A 16,512-nucleotide genomic window follows, 5' to 3' on the forward strand; every position below is an offset into this window, starting at 1 on the left:
CGAATAGCCGGAAGCACTACTCGGACAGTCCGGACGGCACTGGCTGACCTCATCCAGGACAAATGATCGATGATCGTGCTGCCGATCGACTTGATCGATGGGGCCTTCGATTGTTTCTAACGATCGACCTGCTCGAGTATCGAGAGAGACCTGTACCTTGTAGCTGATCATTGCGCAACGCATCCCGCTTGTTTTCAAGTGTAAACACGGATCAGAAAAATGCTCTCAGCGCGTCTCTGTTTTGTTCTCCGATTGATCCACCGTAAGCCTATGCAGCCCTGATAACAGCGACCGGATAAAAGTTACCGCTGGGGATAGAGTACGACGCGGTCCAGGTCTCAAGATGGCTGAGGTGACACACGTGACACGTGAGAACCTCTGTTTAGGTAGACGTTATACGGGCAGCACCTAAACGAGGAGTCATAAAGCAAGATGATCCCATAAATGTGCTTCTACTTGTTAGACCCGAACTGGTCCGGGCTGGTGCGTGTCAACCTCACGCAGGAGGCATCCTCCGCTCCTCCCGGCGACACAATGTGAAAGCCTCCCGCGACAACTTTATTAGAGTCTCGTGGGGACAGAAGACGACTCGGGCACCAAACGGGAACTCGCTGTAATCGGTCTCATTCTTCGAAATGGATTTACATGTGGACTCGCCAGCATTCTACGTGCGTCCCTGTTGCTGGCAGCTTGCTTACGTTTCTCGGAGATAAATAACGGGCTGGTTCGTTTCTATACTGCGGCCGTTTCGTTTGGATTCTTCGACGAAATCAAGCCAGAGGAGGAGAAGGAGGGGAGCTGGAGGATTAGAAAAAAAAGAGATGAACGAAGCAAAGCGCGGCGGAAGAGGCGAAGGGGCAGAAGGTCGTACCTGCGTGAATTCTCTGAAGATGGCCGATCATCGCAACGACAGGTTCGAGAGGAACACGTCAAACGGAAGTGCAGCCTAATTGCAGCTTTGTGCCGGGGTTTTTCGAGCGCGCAAGCGCACCGAATATCACCGGAGGCTCAATGAGTTTTGCGTTTCACCGTGGTGATTGCTTCCATATACGGCGGATGCTCCTAGGAGAAATTCAAATTAAAATGATCGCCGGAACGATGACGGCTCGTAATGATAACGAAGCACGTCGCCGACGTTAATAACTCGGACGGATCGGATGATCAAACAAGCAAACGAGTGAGAGCAGATGATTTTGAGCCGGGGCCTCCGGATGATCGTCGGTGTGGTCTCGGTGCTCTCATTGGCCATTGACACCTATGTTCCTTTATACACGGTGAACAAAACCTTCCTGATTTATTGAACGCGCTGAAGTACCCGGCAGGGCAGCCAAGAGCTGAAGATGGCAAAGCGAGGATGGCTGGCTCGGACGCGCGGGATTACAGGAGTCTGGCTCTAACGAGGACGACCGGCGAATCGCGTAACGAAAGGCTGAACGCGCAGCTGGCAACATGACAGGGAGATTATTAATTTCGGTAAAGCAATTAAAAGTGGGAACTCACGGCCGGCCACACTCGCGGAGTATCTCTAACTATCTATCTATACTATCTATAAAGCCGAATGGAATGACAGCTGAAAGCCCGCGCCTGGTTGGCCAGGAAAGTCGGAGGCGCTTTGAAAAATAACCGTTTGGCGCCTTGGTACTTGGCGGGTCGCGAGCGCGTGATTGTAACAAATTAGTTTTGAAATAAATAGACCCTGGGGCCGATTTATTATTATTTATGATACAGAGCCTGGCTGTGCCCGGGGAGCATTGGGATGGAGGGGGAGGCCGAATCGGAGAACCGTGGTAAGAAGAGGTGGGAGGGTGGGGCGAGCGGGGAGAGGAGGCCCAGGAAGGCCCAGAGAGAAAGGTCCAGTCCTCGAGGGTGAACATCTCGAACTCCCGTATCGATTTGAAACGAGAATTTTATGCAGCCATAAGATACCGCGCCGATCGATAGATCGACCATTGACCTCTTGGAACCCAAAGTTGATCCAGCGCTCTCTTCCCAGTGCGTACAACCGTTATTCCGCAGCTCGAATTGAGCCAAAAAATATCCTCGATTCAGGTATTTCAGTCCAGCACGAAGCCACTTGGCAGCATGATTCATGAGCACTGCTAATGACACGGACTGTACGTCCCTACCTGCTTTCGGAGTGAGGAGCGAGGAGTATCGAAAATCTCGCTCAAAATTTCCGGGCAATATTCGAGTCTTCTTGGGTCAGAGCGTACAGGGTGCAGTACCTATCAGTGACGTATTGACAGACGTGAACAAATGACAGAGCACAGGTAGGGGGTGCTCGGAGCCGAGCAAGCTCAGCTAACAAAGAAGAGACCGGTGTGGATCTGGCCCTTGGGCATTATCATATTATACTCGTTTGTAACTACAAATTGAGTTTCCCCTGTACGGCACGGACGCCATATTCTACCCCATCGGCCCCACATGGTTTCAGACTCCTTATCCTCATCCTGATACCAGGCTCTCCATTGGCAGCAGCTGCTCTCTGTCTCCCTCCTTGTCTTGCTCGTTCGCGCAATCAGCATCCTGCCTGACTCATTGTCAGACGCAGCTACAGGAATCTACTTACCGATTGATCTTCCGCTGATCTGCTCTAGCTGGTTACGTCATAGTCGATCCGTTTATCCACTTTTTCCATCTGGGTCGCCGCGATACACAGACAGGAGACACAGACCCCTGGGCATCATATCTCATCCTACTCGGAACCGTCTCAGAAATGATTTCACTTAAGTAGCTGAGATTGAAGCGCGTCTCAGTAATATATTCGTCTGGCTCAGCCGGCAGATGACTAATCCCTGATTTCGCGTGACAACCGTGAAGAAACTGTTACACATTGTCCGTTGTTCGGAACCCGGGTGTGTTGCGTGGGCGATATTACTGTTACTTTTATGCGAGACAGACTGCTGACTCTCATTACGCAGCTCCACCTCAGGAATTTCCATTTTGGAGAGGCTGCCCTAACGAGAGAAGGTATTCCCTGATGTAGCACAATGGACCAGGTCACTTCCAGGATCAATCGTAACGTAGGGACACTTTGAGTACAGGGACTGGAAGATCGATGAGATGAGTCAGCCCAGCAAGATCAGTGGGATCAGTGGGATCAGTGGGATCGGGTGGAAGCAGGCGGCCGATAATCCCCAGGAAGATTTTACAGGCCATCGAAAGCGACCCGGAGGCTACCGAAAGGACGCGAGCGGAAGTGAGCAATAATGAGGTATATATAGGGTTCACGGTCGATTGGAGGGTTGCCGATTTTTATTGCCAATCGTTAGCATAGGCTTCTCCTTTGATCCATATCGTGATCCTTCCCGGGTGGGTCCACGCGGGCGTGCTTCTAAGAGGATGCCGATGGTTTAGCAGGGCCCTAAACGGCCGACCGCGGCGCCTTTGCTCTCACGTAATTCAAAATGGGAAAATAAAGGAATAAAGATCTCCGAAGAAGGAGCCGAGAATTATTGGTAAATCCAGGGGACACTCCTTGCCGCATTTCCGATTTCATCCGTAGATCGGATTAGCCTCAGTGGGTCAGAGTGGGAGGACAATAAAGTACAATGGATAAATGCGAAGGTCCAAGACGAGATGCGTAATACGAATTGCACGTGGATCGATTGCCCAATAAATAGGTGTAAAGTCATCGGGTGCTTCCTCCCTTGTCGACGGGCTACGTCATTTCCGGTCTCCATTTGAAGCGCACAAGGCGTACGCCCGAGGTCGAGTTCCGATTGCCCAACAGCCGCCACCTTCGCCACCTCCAGCATCGTCGTCGTCCTCGTCATCGTCCCAGCCTTACCCGGAGCGCCGATAGGCGTCGGGGATTGCGCGAGTGCTGGCACGACACTCGCCAGCCCTGACCGCGGCTCCAAGACTCACGGGAGGAACATCTACGGATGCTGGTTCGCCGCCCTCGCAGATATACTGCCTCGAGATACCGATCCACGGATCTGCTATCTCGTATCCAGTGTCGGGCAAGTAATTACCCGCGATTCTCGGTCTCTGCCTACCTGGAGTCGCGTATCTCCCGGTGGATAGTCGGCTCGACTGGTCGCGCAGTGATGGGAGGAAGCCGGGGGGAGCCACCACCCACGGCTACGGGGTTGGCCAGGCGTTCACTCTCTGCACGTTGCATCGAGCCTGTAAGCTGTAGGTGCCAGAGCTTGCGAAATCGTTTCTATTAGCAGGGAGTTCTTGAGATTAGTCACCAAGCGCCTCGTGGCACTGATGGGAGAGACACGTACCTATACGATTCCCATACGCTATATGGTGTCCACGGCGAGCGCGACGCTGGCTTATGAATCATGAGTCAATGGGTCTTTTCTCCCGACTGCTATGGGAAATCCAAGAGGGCAACGTGCGATGCTGCACCGGAATGGGATAACGAAGAATGGATGCTGAGAGGATCGGAAAATTCATTAGGCTATCTAAAGACTGTACAAGAGCGTAGCGGAGCTCTGGGATGTTAGCCAAGATTTACAGAGCAAAGTAGGTGTACGGCAGTGCGGTAGAAGCAGTTAAACCGAATGCAGTGTCTTCGAGCTCGAAAGAATCTCCTTGTCCGTGGGAACTCGTGAGATCGCGGTATACTCGTCTTGATGTATGTAACTCAGCTAGAGGCTAGGAGATGGGAGGAGGAAGGGAGGAGGAGGAGAAGAAGGAGAGAGAAGGGAGGGGGGGTAAAGGAGGCAAAACAGGCAAAAGAGGCAAAAGTGTTACTCGCGCTAGCCGAGCAGCTCATCACTCGCGAATTAGCCCGCAACTGGCAGCCTCCCAGTACCACTTCTTATTCTCGCACTGTGCTGGCGCGCACACGCACTGTTCGATCTCTGATGAGAGTTTACGAGACACGACCCACCGTACAGTTCCAGCAATGCTTGTGCCTTTAAACGCGAGTCCCTCCAGAGGCCAATTCCGCGCTCTTGTCTTTTCATCTGTCTGACTGATCTAGCAGCGAATTGTTATGCGAATACGTCGGGCAAGAGAGCAGATCCGTGAACGACGCTGGGCGCCGCAGCGTCGAAGCCTACCGGGAGCTGCTAGCTGCGCCAAGTAGAGAAGATCGCGAAGACTTATCGAGACTCCTCCCTGATCTCGATCACGATCCTGCACGAAGCTGAACGCGCAAGATCAAAGATAGACCCAGGGAACGTTGACGCATTTATGCATGAGGTCGCTCGTCAACCTCGCGTACCTCCTTCGAGATCAGGACAGATACAATGTGGGCCCGACGGGCCCAGAAGACCCTGTCAGATTCTGTTACCCTTTTGAAAGGTTTCACTTATCTCCGGGGCTTTGTTTTGCATCTTTGCCAAATATCTTACGAGCCATAATTTTTCATTTACCCGCTCGAGATCTTATCTCCCGAGCGAAGGATGCTGCGGGTACTGTCCTTCGGGGTAGCACGCACTCCCTTAATTCATGCGGGAGAACTTTCTTGGGCTTCGACTTCCTTCGGTTCATCCAGCAGCTCCCTTGAGGTCATCCTTGCGCTTCGGTTACCAATCTGCCGGCGTCTCTCTCCTCCCGCTGGATCCAGCGCTGGATTTATTCGCCTTCCTGGGACCCCTAGGGAAGTGTCAGGGGGTGGACAAATTGTTGGCGCATTGTCGGCCGACCGGTACCAGCGTGCGGCTTCTCTCACGCTTTATCAAGCTCCTGCGCCATTCTGCTCTCGCGCCGTCCGAATCCTTATGCATCCTCCGAAGGAAGTGAGCCAAGGTGCTCAAATTCTTTTGGGTCTATACAGCCCGGAGGAATGTCCGTTATACGGAAATAACGGGTGAGCATGAAGAATAAGTGATGGCAAACCAGGAAAATATATCAGACTGTCATCCAGGCACCGAAGAGACGCGCAGGCGTGGGTAATAAGCCAAGGAATAAAATGGAACACCTGTCGGGCGTGACCTATCCTCTCAATGGGTTAGGCTAGTAACGGGTCAGCTGGCGGTTGGGAACCGCTGAGTCGTGTCTGCGACCCATGACCCTTCGCCCACACGAGGACGCCATGCACTGCAGTGCGATGCGGCAGGCTAGGGGCCAGTGCAGGGGGTCGGGACCGGGACCGGAACAGGGACGGGGCTCCGGGGTCCAGAGTCAAGGGAGGAGAGGAGCCACGTTCAGCCGGGTTGGGCCAGGTTGGGGCCTCAGGGTACGTGAAGTAGAGGAAAGCGGGGAGCTCGGTCACCGAGCTCTCGAGCTGGCAGCCTGATCGCGCACACGGGTCCGCGCAACCTGCAAACTCGTACCAACTGCAAAAATACTCCCTCGCACAAGACACTCCTGCGTAGACGTCGACCGGCTTTACCCTAAAGCCGGCTTTACGCGGATGGGTCAGACCGGGCAACGTCTGGTCGAGTTCCATATTCCTATCCGTCAATGAGAAATAAACGATCGCATTGTAAAAATCAATGATAACGATCAGCTTGGCTGGAAATGACTAGAATTTAAATCAGCGAAAGAGAGACAAAAATTGCCTAGAGCGAAGGTACAGAGTTTCTCGTCAACGCGGACGTCGTTGTCGTCGGTCACAGAGGCGTCTCGTTCTCGTGGAAAACAGTAGGATCGCTCATTGTCGGTTTTAAAGCCAACGACTGACGGTTTTAAACCGCAGAATCGGCCGCGGAGCCAATCTCAATGCGATCTCCCGCGGGCGGGATTACAGAACTGCGGAATACAGCCGGAGTCGCGGGGTTGAGGTTCGTGCCCCATCAAATGATACGCCGCAAGGCGATTCCCAGTGGTGATCATCTAACCGGAAGTCCACGCGAGCATACGTATCCGTTACTCGAAGCATTAGGAATGTCGAGAAGTAAGGCCCACATTCCGGAGGCATCCTCGGCATATGGGCATCGTACTATGTGGACTGTAGGTATACGTGCCGAGAATAGAGTGAATCGCGAGTATTGGCAATTTTCTCGCGGCGAGCCGACGATACGTAGAGTTACGTTGTTGAGTTATGGAATAGGGCCCAAGAGTGTAGAGTGAGTCGTGGCATGAGTTACGACTGACCCCATAAATCGCGGGCGGGTCGCACAGTAATTGGCGGGGCCCAATTCTCGCACCCAATCAGTGGGCATGTGTCTGATGTACGATGACATCGCGTATTACCGGCAATTTACACGGGGAAAATTAGGGGCTGCGCGGTCCGTGCGCCTTATTGGGACCGTTAATGCTCTCGAATGGTTTACGAGCACTCCCCGACCCTGTAGCCCTTTCTTCCGCTACATATAAACCCTTTGGAACCCCTACGCTTCCATTAATTGTTCTCGCAACAATGCGCGTCCCGTAGATTTTTCTTAAGGCGCAAAGCCAGATGGAATCGAACGATTGAAATATCGAAAAAGGCCCAGCGAGGGCCACGATCGATCTTCGAGACCCACCGGGTCCAGATCACGCACCAAAAAATTCCCAAGAGATCCTCCCTCCGAAGATTCCAGTTTATGGCTCAATCTCACGCTTCGTTCTGGTCCTTCTCCCAAAGGTCACTCTTCACGATGATTCACATGGAAACTGGAGTCGCGATACATCGTCCACGAGGGAAGTAGTTGAACCCGCAGTTTCGTTATAACAATCAGCAGCAGTACCTGAAAGGCCCATTTTGTCTTCGCAACCCCCGCAGCTCCTTCGCCCCTTCCTTCTGACTCCACTCTCTGGTCTCCACGATCCCTCCTATTTCTAACCTCGTTCTCATTATTTCTCATAAGCGGCAACGATAAACGTCCGTATTAGCGCGACTTACAATTAGACTTCGCCTCTGGTGGCTCCGTCGCACTGCTGGCACCATCATTCTCTTTTGAGTACTCGCCGAGCTCAACGTTAATTCTTCCAGAATCTTCTGCGGGAAAGCAGGAGCCAACCGTACCACGTAGATGCACCAAGATACGGGCAGACGAGGTGTCATCACTAAGGTAAGTATTTTCATTAGAGCTAAGCAGAGTTCCGAAGTTCCTCATCCACACGAGTTCATCCCGACCCGAAAACCCGTAGTAAAGTTCAACTGGATATGGATACGCACCCTAGATACATGAGCTTGCTAGGATATATCGGTCTTCCTGGTAATGAGCGAAGATGAGGAGTGACGGCATCGTGTCTCGTAACGAGAGAGAAAAAAAAAGGATCCCTTCCAGCGTGTTGACGATGACGTTAATCCGGATGACTGACCGCTTAGAAAGTTCGAAATTCCAGAACAGCAGGCACGGTATGCACTGGAATCGAGTAAGAGATTTCTCTGGGTTCTAGCAGGAACTGGTTCATTAAATGGATCTTTGACTGGTCTCTTAAGTGGCGACCATTGCTCCTGGAACATGGGACACGAAGTGAACCGGATTTTAGGGAAGGGTTGATTGTCCGAGTGTCCACGAAAGCGACAATCGACACCGGGCCGTTATTAGGTGCTCCCACGCTCGGGGAATTAACTTGCCGGAATGAGAGGGACCTTAGGAAGAGGATCGAGAGAGACGAAGGGGGGAACGAAAGGTGTAGAAGAAAGAAAAGTGTACCTGTAAGAAAAAGTCGAGTGCTTCCGGACGGTAGATTAGCTGGGAGCGAACCGATGCGAGTCTAACTATAGCGAGGGGCAATTTGCGGGGACAATTTGTAGTTTGTACGCTTCTAATTTAAACTGTGGGTTTCGGTAATCTCGACATTTCTCATGACGACAATTCAGAGTGAGACGCGGTACTCGGGCATTTGCCGGGAGTTTAGTCTCCGCGATGCTCATGCCGGCTCAGCTCGGTTGGCTGAGCGGCCGACCGCAAAACTCGGCCATTATTCCCAACGACGTCGGGCGGCGCAGGCAGCGTCTACGCGGCGGTTGATGCCGGCACGGCGGTAACTAAGGAAACGCGCGACCCACAATCCGCGAACAAGTAGAATCCCCAGAGAGAGAGAGAGAGACAGGGGCCAGAGTCCCACGGGTCCAGGGAGGAGATGCTGCGCGCGGAGACGAGTCCCACGTCCGAGGGCGACACTCTTGGTGTTATTCTTTGCCACTTGTTTTTTCGCACGGGACGCATAATCCTTGCGCGAGCACAAGCGCTCCCTAGGAATGCATATTTCGCCGGTGGTTCGCCCACGCCGCTGGCTGGTAGGTCCGATTGTTCTCAGGATAGCGTGGCTCTTCGAGAGTGTGGCTGACTGGCTGGCTGGCTGGATGGCTGGATGGCTGGCTGCTTGTGGAGTATGCCTGGTTAGCTTTAGTCGGTTAGCTCTGCTGGCAAGCAGAGCGCCCAACCTTCAGCCTGGATACCCGGCATAGTTCGCCTACAGGTCCTCCGGCAGCTCTCGAGTGTTCTCTCGACTTTTATCTCTTTGGTCCTCTCTAGTATGTACCAGCATCTCTTTCCAGTACTGCGCCTCCTGGACGCACCAGACTTCTCTCTCTCGAATCTGCTCTCTCTCTCTCTCTCTCTCTCTCGAATCTGCTCTCCTCCGTAGGAGAGTCGCGCGCGATTCGCGTGTGACGCATCGCAGCCACCCTGAGAACGCGCCCACGCGGTGCTCGCCTGCAGGCTACACCTGCCTCTGCCATTCAGGTCTATCGGGTGACTCGGATAATCCTCGATGTGAACTAGCCATAAGACCCGTGTTCCCAGGAGTATCGAAAGTGGCATTAGATTATGTCAGCCTCCGAGAGATTGTTCCACGGATCAGCTGGGAGACTTCTTTCCTCTTCCGTGAAAGTCAAACCGGATGTAAAGCAGAGCGGAGCAGAGTCCCGGTCCAGATAATTACAGGCTGTTTCTTCGTTCAGGGTTCCTCGTAGCCCGAAGGGTCCGTTTTACGCGTGCGTGCACTACGAGAGGAGCCTGATGTAGCCAGGTCCAGTAAAACGGAGAGTAAAAGAAGCTGGATCTGATTCAGGCCTTCCCCCCCGCCGAAAGGGGGTCTGTGCCGCTCGAGATCTGGAGGGCTGGACCCACTTGCTGATTTATTGAAATGCGGTGCGGGTGTAGAGGCTAATCGCGTTTTAATTATTAGACCCAAGCAGCTACGTGGGCCGGAGACCTGCCTTTCAAGAAGGCAGTTTACCTTCCGAATGCGCACTCCGACCTGGGCCAGATACTAGGTCTGATGAGACCAGCGGTTCCAGCAGTACCTGGAAGGATTCTATAAGCCGTATCAGCGGAACCGCATGAACCGCATGCGTGCAAAGTTTCACCGTGCATATTCCCATGAGGTCACGGGAGATTTCTGGATTACGATGTCGGCTTTTGATAGAAACTTATATGGCAAGATAATGGATGATGCATTCGGCATTAAGGAAGTACGTGAGTCTAGACTCGGTTGGTCCTTATGGGTGCGTTTCTGCGTTATTCTACGTTTCCCCATCTCTCCCGCGCCTCCTTTCTCCAGCAAATTTTCCTGAACCGCGGAATTTCGCCGCAGCGATTCCGCGGATAAAACCAACCGACGGATTGGGTATGCGAAGTGGTACGGATCCTCGAGTCCATCCGTGAGCTTTCTACCGGAAGAAGGTTACGTGCATCGCACAGGTGCAGATGTAGATGCAACCGTGAAACGTTACGGCAGAGTTAACGGATACCGAGAAAGCAAAGGCTTTTAGTTTCGCAGGAGCGGAATTGAAATCGGGACCGAGTCCGAAAGTGCATCTTGGTGCTTAGGCTGGGCTACTATCTATTCTAATCGTTAGGCACCGTCCGAGTCTCTCGTACCTTTCTCCGGCAATCTCCAGGTATTCCCGAGTCTCTCGGTGCGGAGGCTCCGGGGCCATCGCTGGTCGCCAGAACAGCATCAGCTGCCTGACAAGGCGTATAATTAATCCCTAATGACGCTGGCATAAATCCATCTCGGGAGGCCGTTCGCCTGTTCAGGCTGTTCGCCGCGCGAGCTTTACTAGCGAAATCAGCGCCAGCTTTGTCGCTGTCGTCCATTTTCCGCGTTATTTATGCGCCCGTCAGTCGCTCTTTGGATCCTAGGTAGCAGCGCCGTAATGCAACCAGCAAGGACCAGGGAGACACGTGCGATACAAGGAGAATCTTGACACGTAAAAGAGGCTGAACGAAGAGCGAATTAGGAAAAAAAAATAAAGACAAACTGATTCGTGAAATCGAAACTGGATCGACCGAGTGAACTATGTACCTAAAGGCGAATTCTCATTCGCCGTTAGCTCGATGCCATTTTCACATGAGAATTATACCGTGAAATTCGCAGCCAAAGGTCTCGCCTCTCTTGGCAGCGGAGAAACAGATGCACGTCAAGAGTGAAAGAGGAGATGACGAAACAGACGAGGAGTGACAAGGACATGTAGAAAAGCGCGAATCGACATGGAGATTCGCACGCAGAGATCTTTCGGCATCGTTTACCTTCCTCCTGAGATTTCCAAGCGTTTAACCGTTCGAGCCTTTAGGCCTGGCTCTAAACCGAGACCAGCATCTTACGTCGTATACCCGATTGGGTAGACATGAAATTTTCAATAGTTTATGGGATCCTGGTTTGGCACTAACAGCAAGCCTCCAATGTGATGTAAAAGGGATCGCGGTTATAAATCTCACGTCGATCTAGTTTACGATGTGTCCCCGGTAACCCGTTGACGTCATCTCATTGTAATCCCGGCCCACGCGAGTCGCTACTGCCTACTACTGCGAATACCTACGTCAATTCCCGTTCTCCAGTCGACACGTGAACTCCCGGTGAGACGACGTCCCCTGGAGTTATCACCTTCACCGACCTCCTCCACTAGGACTCGACCGACCCATGTGCATCACGTGCCAGAAGAGACTCACGCTCGTGTCCGATGTGTAACGGGGAGAGAATGGCTTCGCGGAATCGCTTTGCTGATAAATAAATAGGAAGAAGAAAAAGGAAAAATGATCTCGCACGATTCCACGAAAAAAGGTATACCGGGTACTCCCACGCGCGAGTAGCGTGTGCAGTGGTCTGTGCTGGCACGAGGGGGGGATGCTCGTGAAGACTGCCAAGGAGCCAGGATCACTTCCGACACTCCCAGGAGTCGCTGCGAGTCCAAGGGGTCAAGGGTAAAGCCTTCCGGATTTTCAGGAGCAAAGGATCCGACCTGGGGAAGCCATCGGGAGCTTGGAGGTTCAAAGTGCGAAGGGAGGCCTCCGCAATTGGCCCTTGCGATTCCTGGACCCATCTCCTGTTCCTGGAAGCAAGGTGCACCAGCATCGGCAACGGCAGCACGCTCCGAGCACTGAATTGCCTTTCTAGAACGGCTCGTGGAGTCGCGGGTAGTCGAGTGACGGTTGCGAGTAGTTGCGAGAGCGAGGCTCGACTCCGAAGACTCTAGTCTCGGCGCAGAGTTCCTCGCGAGGAGGTGAACTCCGGCGAAGAGGGAACTGGCGTACCGAATTGATGCACACGAAACGGCATGCCCGGAATGTTATAATCGCGAACCTTTGAACCTAAACCCGAGACTCCCACACCGCGGTCTCTTAAAACCCCTTTCCATCCTTGGAAATTACCCGAGTCTTCTTCCTTCTCTTTACTTTTGCCCTTGCTTCTTCTTCTTCTTCTTCTTCTTCTTCCTCCTCCTCCTTCTCTTCGTGGCTAGAAGCGTCGCTGATACCTTTCCACGAATCTCTCTCTCTCTCTCTCTCTCTCTCTCTCCTACTTCTTCATATACTATATACACACGTATCTTTATCCGACTACTCTCGTGAAACGATCAATTACGAGCTTTAAACTGCAGCGCACCGAATCATTCAGCTTCATGAGAATTGCGTCGATTCCCCAGTCGTCGGTTGTTAGCGAACTGGAAAGTTTGCAAACGGCAAAAAATGAAGAAACGTAGTTACGTATATGAATGACGTTAAGGATCCCTCCAGTTGTATCGGGAGGCACCTAGACACCCAAGAGATCACAAGGATCTGCGCCAACGGGTGCCTCGGGGAATCTTACTCGAGTCCCCTGCCTCCTCCACCCTCCTTGGTACCAACTCGGATCTCTCACCCACCTTCACCCCAGGGTGATATGCGCTGCGCAGTGGGCGTTACGGTAATTAATTTTTCCTTGATAATTAAGATATCCAACCCGACACCAAGATATACCCGGAGGATCATCATTTTTCACCTAAATATCACGTGTCTCCTTGGCCGCTTTACCACCACCGGCAGAGTGAATAAGCATCTACGGAGGATTTAAACGCTCGGACGAAGCCTTCCGCCTTGCAGCATCGCGTCTCCGTAGCAACCTGCCGCCCCGTCTATTCCGGTCCAGAGTCCTGGAAGCCGAGCACCAGGAAGTCCCAAGCCCGAAGACGAAGAGACTAGGGCGTAGAAGATGAAGGGGGGCGGAGGAGGCTCCAACACGAAGGTAGTCGACCATCTGGTCCAGAGCAAGGTTTCGTGGCCTCGTCCAGATTATTAATTGTTTCATCTCTGCCTTATCCGCACCTCCTCTGCACGACTAAGCAAATACGGGAGGCGTAACCCCCCAGTGATGTACGAGCTTAAAAGCCCCCACGATCCCGGTGCACTGCGCCAGAGAGAGCGTCTTATCTCCTGATTTATAATTTGAGGTGGGAGCAGCGGACCGCGGATACATCGGCGCCAGGATGTTTTCCGGTTCAGGAAACGTAATTGGTCGAGGCCAAGATCAAATTCGATAAAGAGAACCGAGAAACCGTGAGAGGGACCTTCGAAACTCTGTAGACCCTCTCGCCGTCGTCCGCTCTGGCGTATTAACGAACACACGTCGTGTGGATCGCAGGCGCATCGCAGCACGTGGGGCAAGACCGTGCAAGTGCCGATAGGTACAGACCGTCTCTCGATGAGCAATTGATAATCTATATCTCTCTAATTAGCCTAGAGGTTTCTCGCGATCGCATGTCGATCTCCCATATAAAATTACCACCTATGAGTCTCGGCTGTTCTACTAATTGCATCCAGGGTCGCGATTATCTTGATTGCGAGTCGCACGGTACTTTGGGAAAAAACCGTCAATTCATAGCCGACTATGCCCTGTTAGCACGCATGTCAGAGAGCCGTCTTGAGGATGGCTGCTCGAAAACATTGGCAACTTCGGAATCTCTGGTCTCTTTCTCGAGCGACGTAACCCAATGTTCTAAGACAGTTCCGTAACCTGTCACCTTTGATCGACCGATCGGCGAAGAATCTTCGATCCTTTTAAAAAAAGGTAACACAGTTCGGTATACCCGCTGCGAGTGCGAGAGAGAGGCTCCCATGGGCGCTCGGCTGCGTAAGACAAGGACGCGACTAGGCGAACGTCTATAACCCCTCTCCTCGATTTCCAAGTATTTTTCGCTTCGACGAAGAATCGCAGCACGCGTTACGTAAATCCATTTGTTGGATTCTCTGGTTATTCATAATGCCAAGGTAATGATATTACATCTGATTAGTGGAATAAAAAAAAAAAAAAAAAAAAAAAAAAAAAAAAAAAAAAAAAAAAAAAAAAAAAAAAAAAAAAAAAAAAAACGAAAAAAAAAAAGATGAGATTAACACACAACGTTTACGCATATCGGACTTGAATGTTCGACTCAGTTTTCCTGATCGCATGACGCGAGATCCTTAGATCATCGGAACTGGTCTGGGAAGATATTTGCATCCTGGTACAGAAGAGCGAAGAGCAGAAAAGAAGAGGCCGAGAGTGTGGGAGAGTCGAGAGAGGGACTCCGATGATGCAACGCTTGATTAAGATCGTTACCGGTGATACGAAGATCGTCATCCAACGATCGATCGATCGATCGATCGATCGAACGCTCCTTCGGATCCGCCCACAACGATTTACCCAGGGGGAACCACGCGCCCGGATAAGATCCCAGCCGATTTTTTCATAACACGTCTTGGCTGCATCCACGTACCATCATCCGAATGATCTTCCTACAATTTGCTCGCTTCTAGGAATCGCGAAGACGCCAACCGTCGAACGCCGACGGATCCCGATGGATCAAAATTTGAAATTAGCTCGATCGCTCGCTCGACGATGATCATCATTTGCACGAAGACGCGCAACCTGTACTCCTCCGAACGATTTATAATAACCTCGGGCATCCGTTTACCGGTGCATTTGTACCTTTCTCCGGTTCTTGAAATGTTAACGTTAACATCTCCATCATCGCAACAATGTGGAACGCAGGAACACCTTGGTGCACGTTGACTTATGGCTCAGTGCCGCCACCCACTTCCTCGTCTTCAAAACGGACTCCCACGCGTAATGATAGGACGCCCTGCCTCCTGGAGCCAATCAATTTACACGAAAAATCATCATTCCGGCACTGGGCGAAAGGGCTATCATTATACGGGAAGATATATTAAAATCATTTCCCGTTTACGCTCTTCTTGAGAAAATTATTCCGCCGAGGCTGCCTGCTTCTTGCTCCTCGAAATTCTCAGGAAATTCTCAGGTGCGCCTTCCAGGCTCTCCGACCGACCGAACTCCTGTGGTAGTCCTGTAGCCTTTTACCCGAGGGATCGACGCTGCTGGAACGAGGGGACGAAAAGGAAACGGAATTATTTATCGGTTCACGATATAATTTCAGAGAATCGCCCCAGGACTCGATCGCCATATGAAATCTTTGGTTTGTTTAATCGATCCAAGAGATCCCGTTGATCCAGAAGGGGAAAAATACGTAGAGTCGGCTGGACGTAGTGTTTAACGACCAGGCCAGTGCCGGACTCTTGATAATTCATAAATAAAGAGGCCGAGCCCGAAGCGCATGGCAATGTCTGCGCCCCACCCACAACTGTTAACATCTCGATGATTAAACCCTCCTCCGTTCAATAGAAACGATTATAGACCGAAGCCCGTTAATTAAATTTATAACGAAAATAAGAAGAACCCTATTCAATCGCAAGATATTACGAGAGTCCAAACCGTGCAGGGTAGTCGAGGGGATTCGAGGCAAAAGGAAGAGAAAACACGGGAGCCAAGTCCTGCCGATGGGAATCCTGCCGGAAACGGGTCCGCCGTGGGACTACGAAGGATGATGATGCCAGGGTGGGGCAGATGCATCGGAAGAGCAAGGGGAGGGAATATATGGAAGGTGAATTCTGAGAGCGGGCATAAATTGAAATGCATCCAGCATTCGACATGTCGGTCGGATAAAAGAGATGCGGAGGCGCCCCGAGACAATGCCCGTCGCCCACGAACCCCTCGCACATCCGGTGCGCTTTCAAGGAAGCTTTCAGATGCTGCGACACATATCAATTAATTTTCTCAGGTCCTCCGGAGTGGCCACCGCTGCCTCGCGCCAGGCTAAGACGAACTGCCACATTGCCACCGTGTTTCGAGAGATTCACGGATAGCAGTCTCGCGCGACCGTCCAGTCAAAACAAAAGTCCGAGCGTCATCCCCGAGCGAACGGTCGGTCCTGCATCGATCTTATGGATCAATGGGATCGAGAGATCAAGATCGAGATATCGCTCGGCGTGTGGCCAGCAGTAGCCAGATCGAGTTGACTTTATTGCTGGGCAGTGGAAGCTTTATAGCCTACTAAAAGCAACGGGTGAGTGGCGCCAGCCGATTGCTTCGAGTCTTCTATAAATTCCGGTGTAGCTACCGCCCCCCCCCCCCCCCCCC

The 16,512-nt window shown here is 52.0% G+C and overlaps 1 protein-coding gene across 1 annotated transcript in view; it reads right to left on the bottom strand.

Annotated features, from left to right (window-relative positions):
- Positions 1-16,512, bottom strand: part of LOC112493811 — a 111,368-nt gene that overhangs the window by 70,627 nt on the left and 24,229 nt on the right. The window lies entirely within an intron of this gene.

This window comes from Cephus cinctus, unplaced genomic scaffold (genome assembly GCF_000341935.2).
Source record: "Cephus cinctus unplaced genomic scaffold, Ccin1 Ccin1_scaffold0168, whole genome shotgun sequence".
In the NCBI taxonomy this organism is placed as follows: domain Eukaryota; kingdom Metazoa; phylum Arthropoda; class Insecta; order Hymenoptera; family Cephidae; genus Cephus; species Cephus cinctus.